Source organism: Leptonychotes weddellii, chromosome 4 (assembly GCF_054177405.1).
Source record: "Leptonychotes weddellii isolate Sample4059 chromosome 4, ASM5417740v2, whole genome shotgun sequence".
Taxonomy (NCBI): Eukaryota; Metazoa; Chordata; class Mammalia; order Carnivora; family Phocidae; genus Leptonychotes; species Leptonychotes weddellii.
Window position 1 is genome coordinate 145,582,132 of NC_138372.1, and position 20,510 is coordinate 145,602,641.

Genomic DNA, 20,510 nt, shown 5'->3' on the forward strand with positions numbered 1-20,510 from the left:
TCCGATTTCCCCCGCTTCATTCCTCCCCTCCCGCTACCTTCTTCTTCTTCTTTTTTTTTCTTAACATATCTTGCATTATTTGTCTCAGAGGTACAGATCTGAGACTCAACAGTCCTGCACAATTCACAGCGCTTAACAGAGCACGTACCCTCCCCAGTGTCTATCACCCAGTCACCCCATCCCTCCCACCCCACCCCCCTTTGTTTCCTTCTTATTTATTTTTAATCATTCTAGTTAAACCATTTATAGTGGTAGCCAATGGTGATACCCTTAGTTCTGAGAGCTGTTGATGGTTGGCTAATACATGGGTTTTTCATATTTTCCTGCATTAATATCCAGATGATATTTATGGATGGGAAAATTTGTCATGATAGAATTGCTATTGGCTCTTAATTTAATTTTTCCCTCTTAATCTTGCTTTCAAGTATATACCTTTACTTTCTCAAGAAAAATATGCAAAAATTAGATCTAGAGGCTGATGTTACAATTTTATAATAAGTTAAAAAGGAATTTTCAAGACTCCAGTGGGAAATAAAATAAGTAAGGAGATAGGTTTATCTTCAGGTCTCAGAAGTCATCAGATCAAAGACTTTAGTTTGGGAGAGGATGGAAATGCCAGAGTAAAAAAATATATTATAGAATATGGAAGAGGGAGAAGTCACCTCTTTAATTACCAGGAGAGAGTAGAAATAAGACTGAAATTTTGGAACATTATTTGCATGTAAATTGCTTTTCTTCATCAAAACATGAGTCTTAATTTGTCATGTTATAAACAGATAAGGTTACAACTTTCTCTAAAGCAAGGAGAGCAAAGTGGCTAACCTAATTATAACATTAATTTTCAGACTTCTGTAAAAAAAGAAGCATTTTAGTTATTTTCCAATTTTTATTTCTGTTCTCTAATGGAGTTTCTTTTCTCTTTCAGTTCCCCTTAGAGCTCTCACATATAAAGGGAAGTAATGAGAGAACACTTTGTTAAAACACACATACACACACACACAAACACACACACACACATTATGGAAATGTGTTAGTTAAAGGTACATTCAGTAAAAAAGAAGTAGAATTGTTTTTATATTCTTTTTTTCATTTGATCAGTGCCTTTTCACTTAAAGATGTATGTTCAAATACCTCCTGGTCACAGAAAGGACCTCAGTCACACAAAGCAAATTAGTAGTAACGGGTATTTGCCCTGAATCAGAGCAGAATGCTAGCATTCCTATGGGAAAGATGATCCAGCAGTTTTGCTCTAATTTTTATAATGATAAAATTCTCATCAGTACTTTTCATAGACCGCTGCATCGGTCAGTCAAATGTAATGCTAACTATTGGATTAAAATATTTATTTTCTTGTCTTAATAGAAAACATGATTCAGAACATCGAATCAAGAGGGATAATCGTGTAAAATAAAAGTAGTGAGAATAAAAGAAACAAATGTGAAGGGAATGATTGGAATTTAGCATACCTTGCAGGAAAAAAATGTACTTTTTAAAGTAGGGTTTTTCATTAAATTAGAGCAGTATGACAGTCAAATCTCTTGGTTCTTAGATTGTTTATACTCAAGAACTATCTTGAACTTCGTAGGTGTATTAGCTGGAACTTGGTGCAATTACAATCCTTTCAAGATCTAATGTGGACTGTGGCTTACAATGAATGAGAAACAGAAAAACTTGACCCCAAAGCTACTAATCCAAAACATTCCTGATTAGTTGGGCTTCGTTTTTGATGGTTTAAAACTTCCCTTTTCTATTCTAGAAAAAAGTAATCTTCCTTTAAAATTTGGCATTTGATAATAAATATTATAGATAAAAATAGAACATAACTAAAACACAATAAGCACCACATTTATCTAATTGTCAAAAATAACCTCATGATAGTAAATGTTTTTTTAAAAAGTAAGGAAAATGACTATGTGACAAGATAAAGGTTATTTTATTGTAAAAAGGAATGTAAACCTATTATTGATTAGCATTTAGAACATTGATTTTAATAAAGTTATATGTGAAACCTTTGCTTTCCTTTCAAAAGAGTTATTTTTTCTTTTTCATTCAACATTTTGCTAAAGTTAAACATATGTTGAAGATGTCACAGAAAAATGTGAAGACAAGATTCTTAGTTACTTCCATCCTGTGTGTGTGTGTGTGTTACAGCAGGCTGGTTAATATCAACCTATAGCACGGTAAAATGTACTGTTTGGGGTGATCTTTCTATTGGATGAGAATCAACTATATCTCTACCAGAAAAATAATGCATTTGCGTTGCGATGGACATGAATCATTTGCATTGCTACCAAGTCTTTTGCAGTTTAACTTCTGTCTCTGAGTAGGCCTAAAATTGCCTTGTCAATGGAAAGGAATCAAAGGAGAACATTTTATACAACCAGATAATTCCTGGAGGGTCCCCTAGACAACACTTCACTGAAGCTTTTCACTGAAAAGACACCCAGTCATCTCTTTTGCCCATTTTCCAGTTTTGAACAGTTTTTTTTTTTTTTCCTAACCACACCATTCAGACAAAGGCATATGCTGTTTGCAGTCAACTAACTTTTATCATCTGTTTCAAAGTGTTACCTGGGATCTTTCTGCACTTTATGACTGATATAAAATTGATTCAAATTCCCAAAGCTTTTTGTGAATTTCCATAGAGCTTTTTACCTATTCAAGGTTACCTCTGGCTTTCAACTCTTGCTTCCACTGAATTCAATCAGTGTATCAATTGCCTCACATTCTTAGAGTTCTCCTCCATGGCAAATGGTCCCTTCAGTTACACAAAGCATCTTACTTGGTTTCTGCAACTTTCTCCAATATTTCTGAATTGCAAATAACTTCCATTTAGATATCTAGGGAACTTTCAGGTGATTTGGGGCCAGAATTCCTAAATTTTATCTCTCTCTATACCTTAGATCTATGATCTGCCTGCTATTGCAACTCTGGCTCCCAAGAAATAAAACTCAAAGCCTCCCTGTAAGTTAATAATATAGTCCTAAATAGGAGATAATGGGGGTCTTACTAACAGGACTGCCTTGGAAGACTCACTGCTTGGTTTGGTCTAGGCAATTGGTTCTTTTGGAAACCACACTTGATTCTATATTGAACTACAAAGATCATTGTTCCTTAAATTACAAGTAAAAGTGTCATGGTGTAATTTTAGAACAACTTTAGAATAAATTTCGTGTTAATTAATCACATTTAGTTTCTGTTCAATTTGTTTTAAGAAGTGCTTCATGCCTTTTGTGGGAAAGATATGAAGACTACCTATGTTCATTGATGCAAAACTTGAGAGCTTTTGGTCAAACAGAAATGTCTTTCTCTCTCTTTGATACCCTCCTACTTTCCAACCTTCCTTGTCTTCTTTCTTATCACATATATTTACTTAGCATCTACTAAGTGACAACCACCATTGTAACCTGAATTTATAATTGTTAACAAAAGAGAATCTGTTCTCATATAGCTTTAAGTCTGTGGGGAGAAATATAATTAAAAAGGGAAATAAAGTTTTATAATAAAGGCAATACTGAGATATATATATATGTATATATATATAACATATATCATATATATAGGAGAAAATAGCAAGAATATTGATATATATATGTATATGTGTGTATATATTTACATATATGAGAAAATAGCAAGAGTATTGAATTAGTTATCTGTTGCTCTGCAACGAATTACTTCAGAATTTTAGATAAGCATTTAAAAAATCACTTATTATCTCAGTTTCTAGGTATCAAGAGTAAGAGAACAGCTTAGCTGTGTGATTCTGGCTCAAGAGTCTCTCATAAAATTATAGTCAAAATGTCGGACAGGGCTGGGGTCATCTGAAAGCTTAAGTGGGTCTGGAGGATCCACATCCAAGATAGTTTACTCACATGTCTGGCAAATTGGTAGTGGCTATTGGCAAGAGACTCTTCCATAACATTATTGAGTCTCCTTACAATATAGTGGCTGGCTTCCCATAGAGTAAGTGATTTAAGAGAGAGCAAAGAAGAAGCATCAATGCCTTCTATGACTTACCCCTGAAAGTAACATACCATCAATTCCTGAAATATCTTATTGGTTACATATGTAAGCCTTATTCAGTGTGGGTGGGTGGGTCACTGTTATTAAAAAATGCGAATAATCATTTGGGGAGAGTCATTGGTGGCCATCTGGGAAGCCAGCTACCAAAGATGCTCAGCCAAATTTGGGTAGAAGAGAGTAGTTTAAAAATTTAGTCTTGAAAGTGATATTCAGGTCACAGAAGATGAAAAATATTAGGAAAACTAATTGATTTTAAGACTTTAGTTATTTTAATTACCCTCTTTGGATTGATTATGTGAACACCTCTACATATCCTGGATTATAGTAATTGAAATGACCAGAAGTCTTTGTTCAGAAACAGTTGACTGAAAGCTCCATGGAAAAATGCTGTTTTCTAAATCATGGCACCTGGAAACTATAAAATTATCAGTATTAAAATGTTCAAGAGAACCAGCAAGGACTTTTTACTTGTTAACAATTATACCAAATCTAAATTGGTTCTATGTTCTTTTTTTCCTTCTTTTTTTAAAATATGCTCCACCCTTTCCCTTCTAACCATATTTTCCTTGTAAAAAAATTATTTCCCCTTTATTTTGAATGTCTTAGATAGTATTTCCCTAGAGCCAACACTTGAAAAAAAATTAGGCTTTCATTTTGAGAAAAGAATAAGACAAGGATATTCACTATCACCACTGCCATTTAATATTGAACAGGAGTTTTCAGTCAGTGCAGTGAAAAAGGAAGAAGACATAAAAGACATAAAAACTGCAGAAGAATGGAACGATCATCATTTACAGGTAACATGATTAGGTATATGGAAAGTAAAAAAATAAATATATAATTATTGAGTGAATTTAGCAAGATTTCTGGACAGAAAAACAACATACAAAAATAAATGGCATTTTGGGTGCCTGGGTGGCTCAGTTGGTTAAGCGACTGCCTTCGGCTCAGGTCATGATCCTGGAGTCCCGGGATCGAGTCCCGCATCGGGCTCCCTGTTCAGTGGGGAGTCTGCTTCTCCCTCTGACCCTCCTCCCTCTCATGCTCTCTGTCTCTCATTCTCTCTCTCTCGAATAAATAAATAAAATCTTTAAAAAATAAATAAATAAATAAATGGCATTTTATAAATGGGACATTTATATACTCAGGAACATAAAATACCTACGAATAAATTTAACATAAGACTTCTCTACAAAATACAGTAAAATATAATTGATAGAAGTAAAAAGATTCAAATATTTGAATGCCCTTCTTTTTATATACATTATCCCTACTCTTCACAACAAACTTAAATGATTGTATTTTTATTCATATTTTCAGGGTAGGAAAAATGCCATCATGGCAGAATTGTGGTTGGTATCCAGATTTATCTTAACTCCAAAGACTGTTGCTTTTCAATGTACCAAGTTGCATCTCAATAAAATATTGTATTAATAACTATCATTAATTAGCAAAGGTCACTACTTAGCTTCTTATGGAATAAACTTGGACTTACGTTTGAAAAACGGTTAAACCTTGTATGAAATTTTTAATTTAAATAGGACAATTTTTACATACAAAATTTAGAGTTAGATTGCACATAAATTAGTGATGACAAAGGGTAAAGGCAGAAATATTAAATACAGCATATACTGTGCTCCTTGTGACTAATACAATATTATTTACAGGTTTGGTTGCTGTGGTGACGGTCTCATATGTTCATTTCCATCCAGAAATCCAGTAGAAGTTTTCTAGCAGTATAAGTAGGTTCCAAATTAAAAAATATTATTTTAAGACATCACTTAATTTTCATGAATACAGAGAACATTGAATTATATATAATTCTATTACATCACATTATTGGAGTAGTAAATTAAAAGATGTATTTAAATCTGTAGTCTTCAAAGATTAGATTTGGAGAAGAGGATTCTATTTTTCCCCTGGTATTCCCTTGGATTTGCATATTCCTAAAATGACATGGCTTTACTCCCTTAAGGCTGAAAGATTTGTAAGCTTTCACATATAGGAGAGCAGAGTTACAACAGGAACTTCTCAGTTTGATTTTTTAGTACAGTCCAAATATAAATAGATTTATTGGGAGGGTAAGAGCTCAGAAAGGCAGTCAATACTGAAAAAAAACGAGCAAAACATTTGAGCTAAATGAATTATGCCTAAGATATCAGTCTCCTCACTGTATGAAACATTCAGTCATGTGGCAGTGTTTTCCTGCGTGGTGGCGGGCTCTCAACCTTATGGGGACCTACTTCCTATTTCCATTCCATATGAATATTTGACATAGAACCTTTTTATTGATGATTGAACTGTTGGTATTTAAAATCCAAGGCTTGGGGCGCCTGGGTGGCTCAGTCCTTAAACGTCTGCCTTCGGCTCAGGTCATGATCCCAGGGTCCTAGGCGGGAAGCCTACTTCTCCCTCTCCCATTCCCCCTGCTTGTGTTCCCTCTCTTGCTCTCTCTCTCTCTGTCAAATAAATAAATAAAATCCTTAAAAAAAAATAAAATCCAAGGCTCCTCTCAGTTAAGTAAGTTCTTCTTTGCCACCTTTGCATTGATTTTGAGAGCTGGATTATTTGAATGTGTCATCTGCATCCAGTTGAATGACTATTTTTTTTTTTTCGTTTTTATGTTTCTGGGTTTTGGGATTAATCTATATGCAGGGTTCATTTATTTTGACAGATGGCAAAGATTTTTTGTTTTCTTTTTTCCATATCATCTATTTAATTGCCATAACCCTTGTCAGAATTTAAAATTTCCTTGTCCAAACTGTTGTCAGTATCTGGAAATTTTGAATTGATCAGTTTATATAGAAATTAATACTTCACATTCTAGTAACTGATTGCCTAGTGATGATTTCCAACTGGTTATGATGGATGATTTAATCCTGGAAAGTGTGAAACATTTCTACATTTGTGTGAACACAGACTTCTGCATAAGGTGGATTACAACAGCAGTAGCCAATTTAATGCCATCCTAAGTAATAATATTCATGAAATTATAGCATTTATGTGCTGGTTATATTTTTATAATATACAATAAAATAATCATTAAAATGGCAATACTATCATACTCCACATAAAATTTTCTGTGAACCATTGGTAAGATATTGATTGATCAGTGGGACACACAAGCTTAAAAGATAAAGCCCAGATTTCAGATTCCAAGACATGCCAGATTCTTTATAATCTCATCTCAGCCAGTTTCTATCTTTAGATTTTCTTTATTATATACACATCTTTCCTGATTTTCTTTATGTTGTTTCTTTAAAAAAAAAAAAAAGCTCTTTCCTTCAACTTCTCCACTCAGAAAACTCTCATACCATTTTGTATATACTTTCCTGGAACATTATTTTGCATACTTGGTTGTTCGTATGCATTACTTCTCATAGACTGTGCTTCTTGGAGACTACCTGCCCCCCTGGCTTTACTTGAAGCGAAGCCTTCAGGAATTACTGTTTACTATATGTAATGTTTGCAAACATCAGTGATTTTTGAATTTTTATATTTACTCAATTCAACATAAGAAAATCCTTTTTATTCTATTGCTTGACAATAGAATTATGACATACTTATCAGAGAAAATTTGGCAAAGTATTAGAAATTCCTTTCTGCAAGGCTGATTTAGAATCTGGGATTGCTTTAATGTTAAGTAGTTATTTGCTTTTGCAAGTCAGGCTTGTGAGTTCATTTACCATACAATTTTCTTAAAAACTTAGGACATCCAGTCTGTTTGGTCTTTTCAGTTATGTGGAAAAGTAACCACAGCCAAGGATCTCGTCTGGTTACAGTTAGTAAGACTGGAGAATCTCTTATTTCCTGATTTCTGTGCTTGACAGTTCTTTCAGCAGTTAAACTGAAGTAACTTAGCATTAGTTAAAAGCCTCGCTTTCACTGACAGAGGAGTCTTAATGTGAGATAATGAAGAAAGGTCACCCTGAAGCTTTATCTTAATCTATTTAAGCTACAGATGTGGCTGCTTTGCCCAATATTCCAAAGCCCCTGCTTACTGGACTCTGTCAATATCTTCCTGCAGTTAGTAGTCAGAAAGTGGCTCTGAGCAGAGCTGTTGCCATCTCTGCTTGCAGACTCGGTAGGTCTTGCTTAGTTTCATCCCATTCCTCAGTACCTTGCAAAAAGCAACAGCAAGGAGACAACATACAAATATTCTCTGAAATTTTCCAATAGCTTTCCCTAGATCTAGAGACTCAGGAAATATATTAGCCGCTTTCCAGATGACTGTGGATGACCATTCTAGCAAATGGTCTGCCGTGGTGTGGTCAGGTTCGGCTGGTCTCCCGTCTGCGCTGTTGTTTCTCACCGTGTGTTGTCCAATTCTGATTGTGCTTCATATCTTAGCTTTTGTTACTGTCCTATCCCACTTCTAGGCACTGATTCCTTTATTAGGTAGGATATAACTAGTAGGTACAGAGGCTCAAGTGAGAGAAAAGTTTATTTTGTTCTCTTGTAACAATATGGAGGTAGGTCCAGCAGGGTGGCTAGCTCTGTACCACAAAATCACTGAAGCACCCGGTTCCATCTGTGTTACTGCCCTGCCATCCCCTGTTATATTTAGGTGTCTGTGGAATCCAAGGGATCCAACAGTGGGCAATTCCAAGTGCTAAGGGTTCTCATTCTAGACAATGATAGGATTAAACATGAGCTATATCTGCATGTTATGATTTATTACTGATATATTTAGGCCTGTTATATTAATCACGTAAATTGCATATTTGTCATTCCATTGGTTTGAAGATCTAGTTTTTCTTGACTAGTCTTTGCTTTCTTTAGAAAGTATGACTTCAAATTAGGCAGGTTATCCAAAGTAAGAATACTTTGAAGGGGATCCCAAGTGGTAGGGTCTGTGCAGAATTTGTTATTGCTTATAATGTCTAGGGCTCCCAAGGAGGATGATGGCATCAGTAAAGGGAAAAGCTAAAATCAGGAGGAAACCAGTGGAAAAGAAAAAAAAAATCCCAGCAACATAAAAATAAAAGCACTAAAAAGGAAATGAGTAAAAATCTCATACAAATATTTGTTTGTTCTTTTGTTTTCCTCCCAAATCCCTCTGCATGGTAGCACCAGCCTGGTAGATTATATAGATAGAAATATTTATTTAAATAAGAAGTGGGGAAAAAAGAATAGTAATGATGCAATGATAACACATTGTATTTGTACAGCGTTTTAAAACTTCCACCTTGCCTAAGAAAATAAAACCTAACCTTTGACGGAATGGCATGGAAAGAAGAAGAGTGAAAGAGATAGGTTCCGAAAGGGAATTGTCTTTCAGAAAAGCCAGTGCTTTCTACAGGAACCATATGGTAATTCATCAATTCTGCACAGCCAATGAGATGAAAAAACTCCAACCTTTCTCTGAAGGAAAATAGATGAGACCCTTTATTGATCTTGATCAGGGGGATTGCAGTGTTGTTGAATAAGCAATATTAAACTGATCTATGTTTATCCATTTAACTGTTTTGTGAGCTTCTTTGGAGGAGATACATCTCTTTTAATACAAGCAAAGAAATAGCTAGTGCCCTTTATAATTATGCTGATATAAGGACAGACCAAGTAAGCATGAGAGAGAAAATCCATCTAGAATCAAATGATTACATGCAGTGTGGACATAGAATTTGATTAAAAATTTAAATGAGCATTTTACTTTTAATAATTAAAATGTAATTCAGAAGGAAATTTTAGATAACCCCCATATTTCATTGAAATTGCAACTTTCCCATCTCTGCATTTTAGAAGACTGCATTATTAAACATTATTCATATCTTGATCACCTTAAGTATCACGTGAATTATTTAGAGAAGTAACCTGAGACTTTTAGTGAATCATGTATGTCCCCTTTGTATGACTTAATTTCTTTTATCTATGGAACAGAAATAACATATATTTTGATGCAAAACATTGGTTTTTTTTTAATGTTTTATTTATTTATTCATGAAAGTCAGAGAGAGAGAGAGAGGCAGAGGGAGAAGCAGGCTCCCCCCCTAGCAGGGAGCCCGATGCGGGACTTGATCCCAGGACCCTGGGATCATGACCTGAGCCGAAGGCAGACGCTTAACCATCTGAGCCACCCAGGCGCCCCAATGCAAAACACTGTTTAAGACAGAAACAAATTGATATATATTTCAAATCACTTCATTTTTTAAATAAACTTCCTTTTTTAGAGTAGTTTGTGATTTACAGGAAAGTTGAGAATATAGTATAAAGGGTTCTCACATGCAGCCTCACCAAATTTCTCTTATTATCAACGTCTTGCATTGGTATGGCACATGGCTGTTATTGATGAACCAGTATCAGTGCCATATTGTTAACCAGAGCTCATAGTTTATTCATATGTCCTTAGTTTTCACCTGTTGTCTTTTTCTGTTCCAGGACTGTATTCAGGATGCCACATTACATTTAGTCATTACGCCTCTTTTGGCTCTGCTTGGCTGTGAGGGTTTCTCATAATTTTCCTTGTTTTTGATTTCCTTGAACATTTTGAGGATCGGTCAGGAATATTGCAAGGTGTCCTTCTCTTGGAATTTGTCTGATATTTTTCTCACAATTGGACATGATTGGGGGTTATCGTAGAGGTAAAGTTTCATTTTCATCATATCATATCGAGGGTTTGTACTATCAACATGATTTATGATCGTTGATGTTGACCTTGATGACGTGGAAGTGTTTGTCAAGTTTTTCCACTGTAAATCTTTTGTTTCCCCCGTCCATGCTATAATCTTTCCAAGAAAGTCTCTATGCATATCCAACACTTAATGAGTGTGGAGTTATATCCCTCGTTCTTTAGGACAGAATAGCTACATACATTATTTGGAATTTTTCTGCATGGAAGATTTGTCTCTTCTCTCTCATTTATTGATTTATTTAATCACTTATTTTATATCAGTATGAACTCATAAATGTTTATTTTATACTGTGGGCTATAATATTACTTGATTTATCTTTTTGCTCAGATTATTCTAACTTTGGTCACTGAAAGCTCTTACAGTTGACTTCTATGCCCTTTTGACATAGACCCACAACACGTGTTTGTTTGTTTTTTTCCACTTTTTTATTTTCTGGCATTGTAAAATGCTCTGGGTTCATCTAGTGTATTTCCTGCCTCAAGCCTAGAATCAATGATTTTTCTAACGACCCCTGGTTGTTTTTATTGGAGAATGGTATTGGAAATGGTGAGTGCTAGGTGTGTTCACTGTTGCTGGAGCCTTGTTTCTTCTAGCCCTGCCAGCTGACTGAGCAAAGATGTGTATATAATTATATATATATGCTAACCCATTTATGTATACAAATGTATAAATATTACTACATTCAGCTAAACGTGGGTTCATACTGATATGTCCAAGTCTAATCAGTTACCACTTGGATCATGCCAGCCCCCACTCCTTACTTACCTGTAAAGTTCCACACCAACAATGAGAAACCTGGCTCCCACCATCTGCCATCTACTTACTTAATTGTTCTAGTCCAATATAGGGGTATAGCAGCATTAAAATCGTGAATGCCTAAAATTGTGACTCCCCCATGGGGAACAGCTTTATCCACTAGATTATAGTCCTCATGTGCAGTTCCTTTTGCCTTTAGTCTCATAAAACCCATTCATTTCCAAAGTTAACTTATGTCAGCACCTTTTCTCCCATCTTCTTCAGTGAGATTGTTTTAGATATTTATATATAGTTATTATCACAGTCTGCATTCCTTCCTGAATCCCCTGACCTCCTAAATTATTATTTTTAAAAATTTTGTAGACATTAGAATTTGTTTTTTGTGCTGTAAAATTTTATGGGTTTTGACAAATGCATAATGTCATGTATCTATAATTACAGTGTCATACAGAAAAATTCCCCATGTGCTTTAGATGCTCATCCCCCTGGCACCCCCTGGCCCCAACCACCAGCTCTGGGCAACCACTGATCTTTTTACTGATATCTCTATAATTTTGCCTTTTCCAGAATATCATATAATTGGAATCATATAGTAGATAGTCTTTTCAGACTTGGTTCTTTTTACTTAGCAATATGCATTTCAGGTTCCTCCTTATCTTTCCATGACCCCATAACTAATATTTTTTATATTTTTGAATAATATTCCATTCTCTAAATGTACCACAGTTTATCTGTTCACCTATTAAAGGATATGTTAGTTACTTCCAGTTTCTGGTGATTATGAACAAAGCTGTTATAAGTATTTGCAGGCAGGTTCTAATGTGAACATGAGTTTTCAAATTAGTTGGGTAAATACCTAGGAATCTGAACAGTTTTTTGGTTAAGAAAATTCAAATTAGGGGTCCCTGGCTGCCTCAGTCAGAGGAGCATGCGATTCTTGATCTCGGGATCATGAGTTTGAGCCCCATGTTGGGTGTAGAGATTACTTAAATAAATAAAACTTAAAAAAAAAAGAAACTGCAAATTATCTTCCAAAGTAGATGTTTCATTTTGCATTCCCACCAGCAAATAAGGAGAGTTCCTGTTGCTATGCATCCTTGCCAATATTTGGTATTGTCAGATTTTATATATGTGGTGGTATCACGTTGTTTTAATTGAAATTCCCTAGTGACAGATGATGTTAAACATTTTTTCATGGATAAGTGTGATGGTTCATTTTATGTGTCAGTTTAGGTAGGCTATAATATGCAGATATTTGCTCAAATACTATTCTAGATGTGTCTGTGAAGTTTTCTTTTTTCTTTTGAATAAGATTAACATTTAAATCAGTACATTTTGAGTAAAACAGATTGTCCTCCATAATGTGAATGGACTTTATCCAATCAGTTGAAGGCCTTAAGAAAAAGACTGACCTCTCCCAAGAAAGAGGGAATTCTACCAGCAGACAGCTTTCAGAGATGAACTGCAGCTCCACCCTGGGCCTCTGGTCAGATGGTTCACTGCACCCTGCAGATTTTGAATTTGTCAATCTCTACAATGGTGTGAGTCAATGACTTAAAATCTCTCTCTCTCTCTGCATGCACACATACACACACACACACACACACACACACACACACCCTATTGGTTCTATTTCTTCGGAGAACCCTAAAACAATAACTATCTGTCCTAGTGTTGAACATGAAAATAATTGAATGATTTATGGGTAAATCAGATAAATCTGAGTAACAGTGACACTTAGATACTCATTATAGTATATTTTTTTCCCAGTGCTAACAGCTCTTGTGTTGTTTTTCAGTCTTAAGTAGCACATCCATGCTCAGTTTAGCTTCACCTCAAATGTAGATTAGGGAAAATGATAGCAACATTATGGTATGTGGGGCTAGGGACATAGGTAGGCTATGCCTAATTGTATTTCCAGACTTTTATCATAGTTCCAGAGAAAGAACATCTTCGCTGGTTTACAATTTATGGGAGTTGTAGTTTTCTTTAGTAACCACAGAAGTAATTACTATGAGCATATTTTTTAAGGAAAATGTTTTCTTTATGACATTACCTTATGCTTCTCCTTACTATAATACTGAAAAACACTGAATTCTATTTGGCTCTAATGCAGAAGGGTGGAAAAGAAGAAATAGGTGATTTAAAGTGAGGTAAACCCAGGGGTGCCTTTTGGATCTTTCCCTTATGGTGTAGCCTTGGATAAATTTCTGTGCATCTGGGTACTCCAGTTTCTTCACTTGTTTACATGGTGTGACAGTTAATTTTATGTGTCAACTTGATGAGGCTATGGGGAATGCAGATATTTGGTCAAACATTATTCTGAATGTATCTGTGAGGGTGTTTCTGGATAAGATTAACATCTAAATTAGTAGCCTGAGTAAAGATTGTCCTCTCTAATGTGGGTGGACCTCATCTAATCAGTTGAAGTCCTGAATAGAACAAAAAGGCAGAGTAAAGGGAACTCTTCTGCCCGAATGCCTTTGAACTGGGACATTGGTTTTATCCTGCCTTTGAGCTCAAACTGAAACACTGGCTCTTCTTGGGCCTTGAGCGTGCTGGCATTCAGACTGGAACTACACCATTGGGTCTCTAGATTGCCAGCTGCAGATTTTAGGACTTAGCCTTCATAATCACATTGGAGCAAAATCCATATTATACATACATATATATATATATGACATATTGAATATATATACACACAAATATATCCATATACATAGATACATACATGTCACATATATGTATACATATACATGTAAGATAAAGTTTGCCTTTTCTACAAAACCATTTTCATATCAAGTATCATTTTATTAATGTCTATTAGAACATAAGAAAGATTCTGAAACCAACTTTCTATAAATTAGAAAATATTTAATTTAACATGATAAGTATGTCTGGCTGTCCATAATACACAAAGATAAAGTTATGCACACTGTTTATGCCTGGTTGAGTTTTTTCCTTCCATTTCTCCATCTTCATCAAGGATGAAAATTCTGGGTCAGGTAAGTTGTGAATAATAATAATTTCCTCTCTCTGGTTCACAATATAAAGAATGAATTAATCTTAATCCAAAATCATGATAAATAAAATGTCCAACAATTACCTTTCAATGTAAATGAAGAACTAAATTGTAATAATTGTTATGAAGTGTAATAATGAATGCATTGTAATAATATACTCCTTGTAGGTGTGAAGTTTACTTCAATTATTTATGCAGGGTTTTGAATAGCAAATGGATTTTTCTTCTAAAAGTTGTTCTATTTTCTTCAATCAAGTAATGATTAAAAGTTTGAGACTGAGAAATAAGATGTAAATATATTTCCAATTTTATTTCGTTCAAACTTCCTTCATTTTTAATGCCCTCTTCAATGTGATACAACATATTTTGGGAACATGTGGAAGATAAGGTGATGACTTTGAGTCTTGTTTGCCATAATAATAATACTTTTGGAAGCCTTCACATATGTTGACAGTATTGTTAATTTCTCCCCCAAAAGTTTAGCCCATAAAGAATGCTTAAAATGCCAGTTAAATATACCACTTTTATTACCAAAATACCACATAGAAAATATCTGCCAACTGCAGTTGCTTTACATTTAGAAAAACGTGAAATTCACTTTTGAGCTCCCAATCTGTCAAGACTTGTGAGGTGTCTGAGATTTTGCCCTTTTCCTGGTAAAATACATGAGACTCCTGGGACAGAGATGAAGAACTTATTACTCATGGCAAATGATGTAGCGTGAGCTTCATATTTCTCTTGCATCCCAAGTCCCATGGGGGTGACATGGAAGTGGCTGTGGTCAAGGTCGATGTGTGTCACAGTTGAGAAACTCGAGTTAAGAAAACCCTAATCTTTTAAAAGGCTTCAAGTAAACAGGTCCAAACTCTCGCTCAATGAAAGACATTGTCTTTATTATCCTGGGCATCATACAAATTTCCCTGGTGTCAGAGGAGACACTCTCTCAAGTTTCCAACATTTCATGCTATACAGACATCTTTGAGAAGATATTCTGGAACAAAACTATCAGTGTTTCTGTTTGCAAGATATGCAGAAATGCAAGAGACACATTGCAAATTGTCTCTCAACACAATCTCTACTAGACTTTTCCTGGGACAACCAATACATTTCAGGATGATATAACAAGGTTAATTATTTTTTGACAAAGTACTAGATATCATGTTATCACTAAGATGTACAGTTTTGAATTTGTCAGTTGATACATCATTTTAAAAATCATACATTCCATTTCCATATATACTGTAGGAATAATTTTTTGGAAAGTTTGTGAGCTTTTCTTTTCTCTTTTATCCCAAATTATGAACTAGATAAGGTAAAAATACTTTTTGTATTAATAGTCATAGAAAGTGAGGGAATTATATTAATTTTTTTATTTGAAAATATTGTGGGGTCAGTTTGCTAGATTTTCAATTATTTTTTCATTTTCAAAGTTCTAATTCTTTCTTTTGCAGGGACATCATTAAAATTAATATATTGAAATCTGTTACTTTTCTTGAGGTTCGTACATGTAATAAAATTATTTTCTAAATTTGTCATCAAATTTTTTTTTTAAAGATTTTATTTATTCATTCGAGACACAGGGATACAGAGAGAGAAAGCACGAACAGGGGGAGAGGCAGAGGGAGAAGCAGGCTCCCTGCTGAGATAGGAGCCAGATGTGGGGCTCGATCCCAGGACCCTGGGATCATGACCCGAGCCAAAGGCAGACGCCCAACCCTCTGAGCCACCCAGGTGCCCCCAAATGTTTTTTTTTTTTTAAAGCATGAAGTTCAAATGAAATGGGAGTTTGCTGAGGTACAGAGGTAATTTTTTCAAATATTGTCACTACTTACTCTTTAAGTTCCAGCATTAGATCTTAAACATTTCCTATAATTTTCACATTATCATTTTTAACATAATAAAGCAATCTTTTTATGGACAACTTGTTTTAATTTAATGAAAAATTACTATTACCATCAACTAAGAGACTGTCATACTACCAATAACCTTTGAAAAAATGCACAGAAAGCTTTTAACAAAAACTTCTTTGGAGTATATGATTATGCCACTAGCAGGGAAAAATTACTTGTCCTTGTTCACAAACCACTGTAAGTTATGGTAATACAAAATTAAACTGTGAAATCTTAATGTGCCAATTATAGTGACAGACAAAACCATACACCACAAAATCAAGAAATAAAATTAAGTAATCATTTTCTAGCCCATGTGTGGGTGTTTCCAGTGAGTGCGTTCTGCCCGTGTCCCTTCCCCACTGTTCTTACAATCTGCTGCCGTGCTTTTTTGTGATGTGTGTAGTTCTTCCTCGGGACTTGGGAGGTGTGTTTTAATATATTCTATGCTGAATTGTTTTATATTCTGTCCCTTCCCATCCTGTTCTCTTCTATTCTACCTCCATTCCATTCTAGTCCATCCCCTTCACTAAAAAATAGTGGTCCCAACTCCATTTATTTCATCATTCATTCATTGTTTTTGATCTGCAGTTAAAAAAGGTAACACGTTCTGTATGTTAAAACAACAAAAGTTGTTCCTAAATCTAAGAGTCATGTAATTACTTCTAATAGAGATGTGATTTTGGTATTAAAATGATAACACAGAGAAATAATACACAAGCATCAAAAATGGCTATAGTATTTGTTTTAGAAAAATTACTTTTATTTGACCCCAAGATTTGTGTTTTCTTTTATAACACATTCTTTGATCCACAAATCTACCAGTCTTTGAAATCTGAAAGAAAAAAGCAATAGACTGTTACATTGTTCTTGTCAATTCTGATATGGACTGGACAAATTGTGTCACAATACTTTTTTGTTTCTAGATCATAAATAATCCTGTTCATGTAAGTACCAGATAACTAGTCCCTCCCTCTGCATATAAGCAATGTCCTTAAAAGGATGTCATAGGGAATTAAATGAAAAACTCTTGTTCTGGGCCTCCTGAGTGGCTCAGTCAGTTAAGCGTCTGCCTTTGGCTCAGGTCAAGATCTCTTGTTCTGTGCTCTAAGAAATAGTTCTAGAAAATAGTTGTTGGAAATGGATGAGAAAGATCATTTTGCTACTTAAATTATCAAGTATATTTGCTAAAATTTCTCTGAAGATTTATTTATAATATGATGAATGCCAAGTGGTGAGATAGGATCTATTTGTCCATGCATTGAGGACATGGAATCAAACAAATTGGTTTGTTTGAGTTAGCACATTTTATTAGTCTGTGTGAAAAATATATAGAATATTTAACTAAAAAGGGAGAGTAGAAGAGTACTAAGTTAAATAATTTGTCAAATGCCCAGTGATAATACATTTCTGAAAATTATGATTACAAAGTTAAATATTCCATCTTTAAAGTTAAGAAATCCCACTGTTATGCATTGTGGTTTTTGCAGGGAGTAGTTATTTTCCTTTGTCTGAAATCTTAAGAAAATTAACTCATGTGAGGAAAGAAGTTATAAGTACAGCTAAAGGTAGAAGAATGGCTTTTACTTTTATATTTACATTCATTTATTCTTTCTTTCTTTTCCTGATGGCTTGTGGTCAAGGTGGTACTATTGTATATGAAGTGCTTTTGTTTGTTTTTTGTTTTCTTTTTTAACTTTGGGAGCAAGGCTTGTTAAAATGAATTTCCTACAAAGTATAGTTTCCATAGCAACTGTAACTTTTATTTTCACGTGTACCATTTAGAATTAGTTGACAATAATAATTATAGACTACTTTAAGATAAAACATTGGCTGTACAGCAAAGACGTGTATAAAGACATGGTTTCAGGAAAATTGTCCTGGTTTACTTTTTGAAGGAGGATTTGGTTTTCTTATTTAGAGAGATGATTGAAATTCTATCTACATATCCATTGTGAAGTATTGGGGTGATTATTGTTACATGTCAAGGAACATCTACCTCCCATAATTTCAAAATCTCTTTTGTTACCCTAAATTTTTATTTCTCTCTCTCTTCCTCTGTCTCTTTCTGTTTGTGTGTGTGTGTGTGCATGCATCAAACTTGTCAAAATTTCTTTTGTTCAATTATTATTTCTCTGGAAATAACTTGAGTACTGAACAATAGAATAATGTAGAAACTCCATATATCACCTTATCTTCTTTTAATTAGAAAGCCCCTTAGACTATAAACCTTCTAAAGAAGGCATAGTAAGGAGCATATAATTGGAAGAAATGTCACTCAACTTAGAACATGAAAAGGAAATCCAAAAGTTAACCTATTTTCCCTGTTACTTTACATTTAGTTGCTTCATGTTGTTGAAAGCTAAATGTGTTTTTCTACCTTAATGGTTTTACATAAGTTAATATATAAACATGAAAGTATTTTTCAGAGTCATTGGATTATTACCAGTGTCCTATTAAAATAGTATCATCCTGAATGTGATGGTCAGAAATGAATAAAACAGGATTTAAATTATTGAAATTTCCCCCTGAAATATCATTTTATTAGTGCTATTTCTTTGTTCAAGAATAAAAGTAAGTGGCACAGCAATAAAAATTCTGTGCCGCATAACTAACTATAGTGCACATCAATAGACAATAATGATAAAAGTGTTTTGTAGGATATAAAATGTTCCTCGGAGGTAGAGAAAAGCATAAGCAGATGAGAATTCTCTCTATAACTCTTAGCATGCGAGGGTCCAGTGGGGTAAATAACGTGCTGTGATGGGGTGCTGTGGCTAGTGGAGGAAGTAGAGGATGACTACTAGCTGCTATTCTGAGACCAACTGCAGCAGTGAATGCTCTGGTCACCCACCAACTCCTTCTTCTAAAATTTCCCTCACAAAGAGAGGGGCATGGGATTCATGGAGGGGCTACTTCTGAACATGCATGGAGAAGCCGACTGGGGCAGTTCCAGGGTTTGACGTTGGTGGCCATAAAAATCCCTCACTCAGATCTCCTTCTGAACGGAACATGGCTGACCGACAGCCTGAGCTGTTGCCTTCTGAGTGCGGGGCCCTTTCTAAAAGAGATGGGCTACTTTTGCTCACGACTCTGCGTCAACTCGGTTGACATTTTCTCAGAACTAGGCTATTATCAGAGACTCTTTTTTTTACCCAGTCCTTCTCTCTCCTTCTTCTTTACCCGCGTCAGATTTGCATCATGGTCTGAAGGTTCTTCCCACCTTCTCTAGACTCCTGTTTATCCTTCACAGGCTTTTTTTTTTTTTTTTTTTCCCTCCAAGTAAATGTCTTAGATGTCATCAGTATTACAATAATCACCCGTCTTGGCATCTGCTTCTCAGAGGACTTGAATTAACATAGAGTTTGGAGAAAATATAAATAATTTGGTGGTGGATGTGGTAATCATGAGCTATATATTGGACATTCAGGTGTAGATATTGAACAGGCAGTAGCATACACAAATCTGAAAATGCAGGAATTGAGACGGGTTAATCTGGAGATAGAAATTTGGGAGTTGACTATCAGTGATATTTAAGCCATGAAACAGGATGAACAATGTAAATAGAGAGAAGAAGAGGTCTGAGGATGAAGTCCTGATTGAACACCTCAACCAGAAAAGATGAGTGAGCAGGGCATCAGGGGGAAATCAAGAGAGTGCAACGGGCAGGAAGTCAAGTGAAGGCAGTGCTTCAAGGAAGTCGATAATCTTGTAAAATGCTGCTGATGGATCAAGCACCAAGAATTCTGAGAATTAAGGATGGAATTTAGCAATGATGGGGTAATTGCTGACCTTGAGAAGAACGGTTTTAGGATATGTAGGGATGGGAGGCTGATTTGAAGAATAGGGAAAAAATAGTGAATATAGAAATGAAGTGAGTGAATATAAAAGTGCTGTCACGGAGTTTTGCCATCAAGGAGACCAGAGAGCGGGGTGTTTCCTAGAGGGTGACATAGATTCTAGGAGTTGTAAAAATTCATTTGTTTGCTTTTTTTGTTTGTTTTTAAGATAGGAAAAATTAATCACATTTATATGTTGATAGAAATGATCCAGTAGCGAGAGGGAAAAGTGATGGTATAATAGGGAGAGGGATAGGCTTTCTGAAGCAATGTCCTAGAGTTGGAGAGGAGGGATAGGATGGACAGTTCAATCCACATAATAAGAGGAAAGGCAGAGTGAATAGGCACA

At 35.0% G+C, this 20,510-nt stretch overlaps 1 long non-coding RNA gene across 2 annotated transcripts in view; it reads left to right on the plus strand.

The window, feature by feature from the left end:
- LOC115939046 (uncharacterized) overlaps nucleotides 1-20,510 on the plus strand; it is a 312,345-nt gene that overhangs the window by 147,997 nt on the left and 143,838 nt on the right. The window lies entirely within an intron of this gene.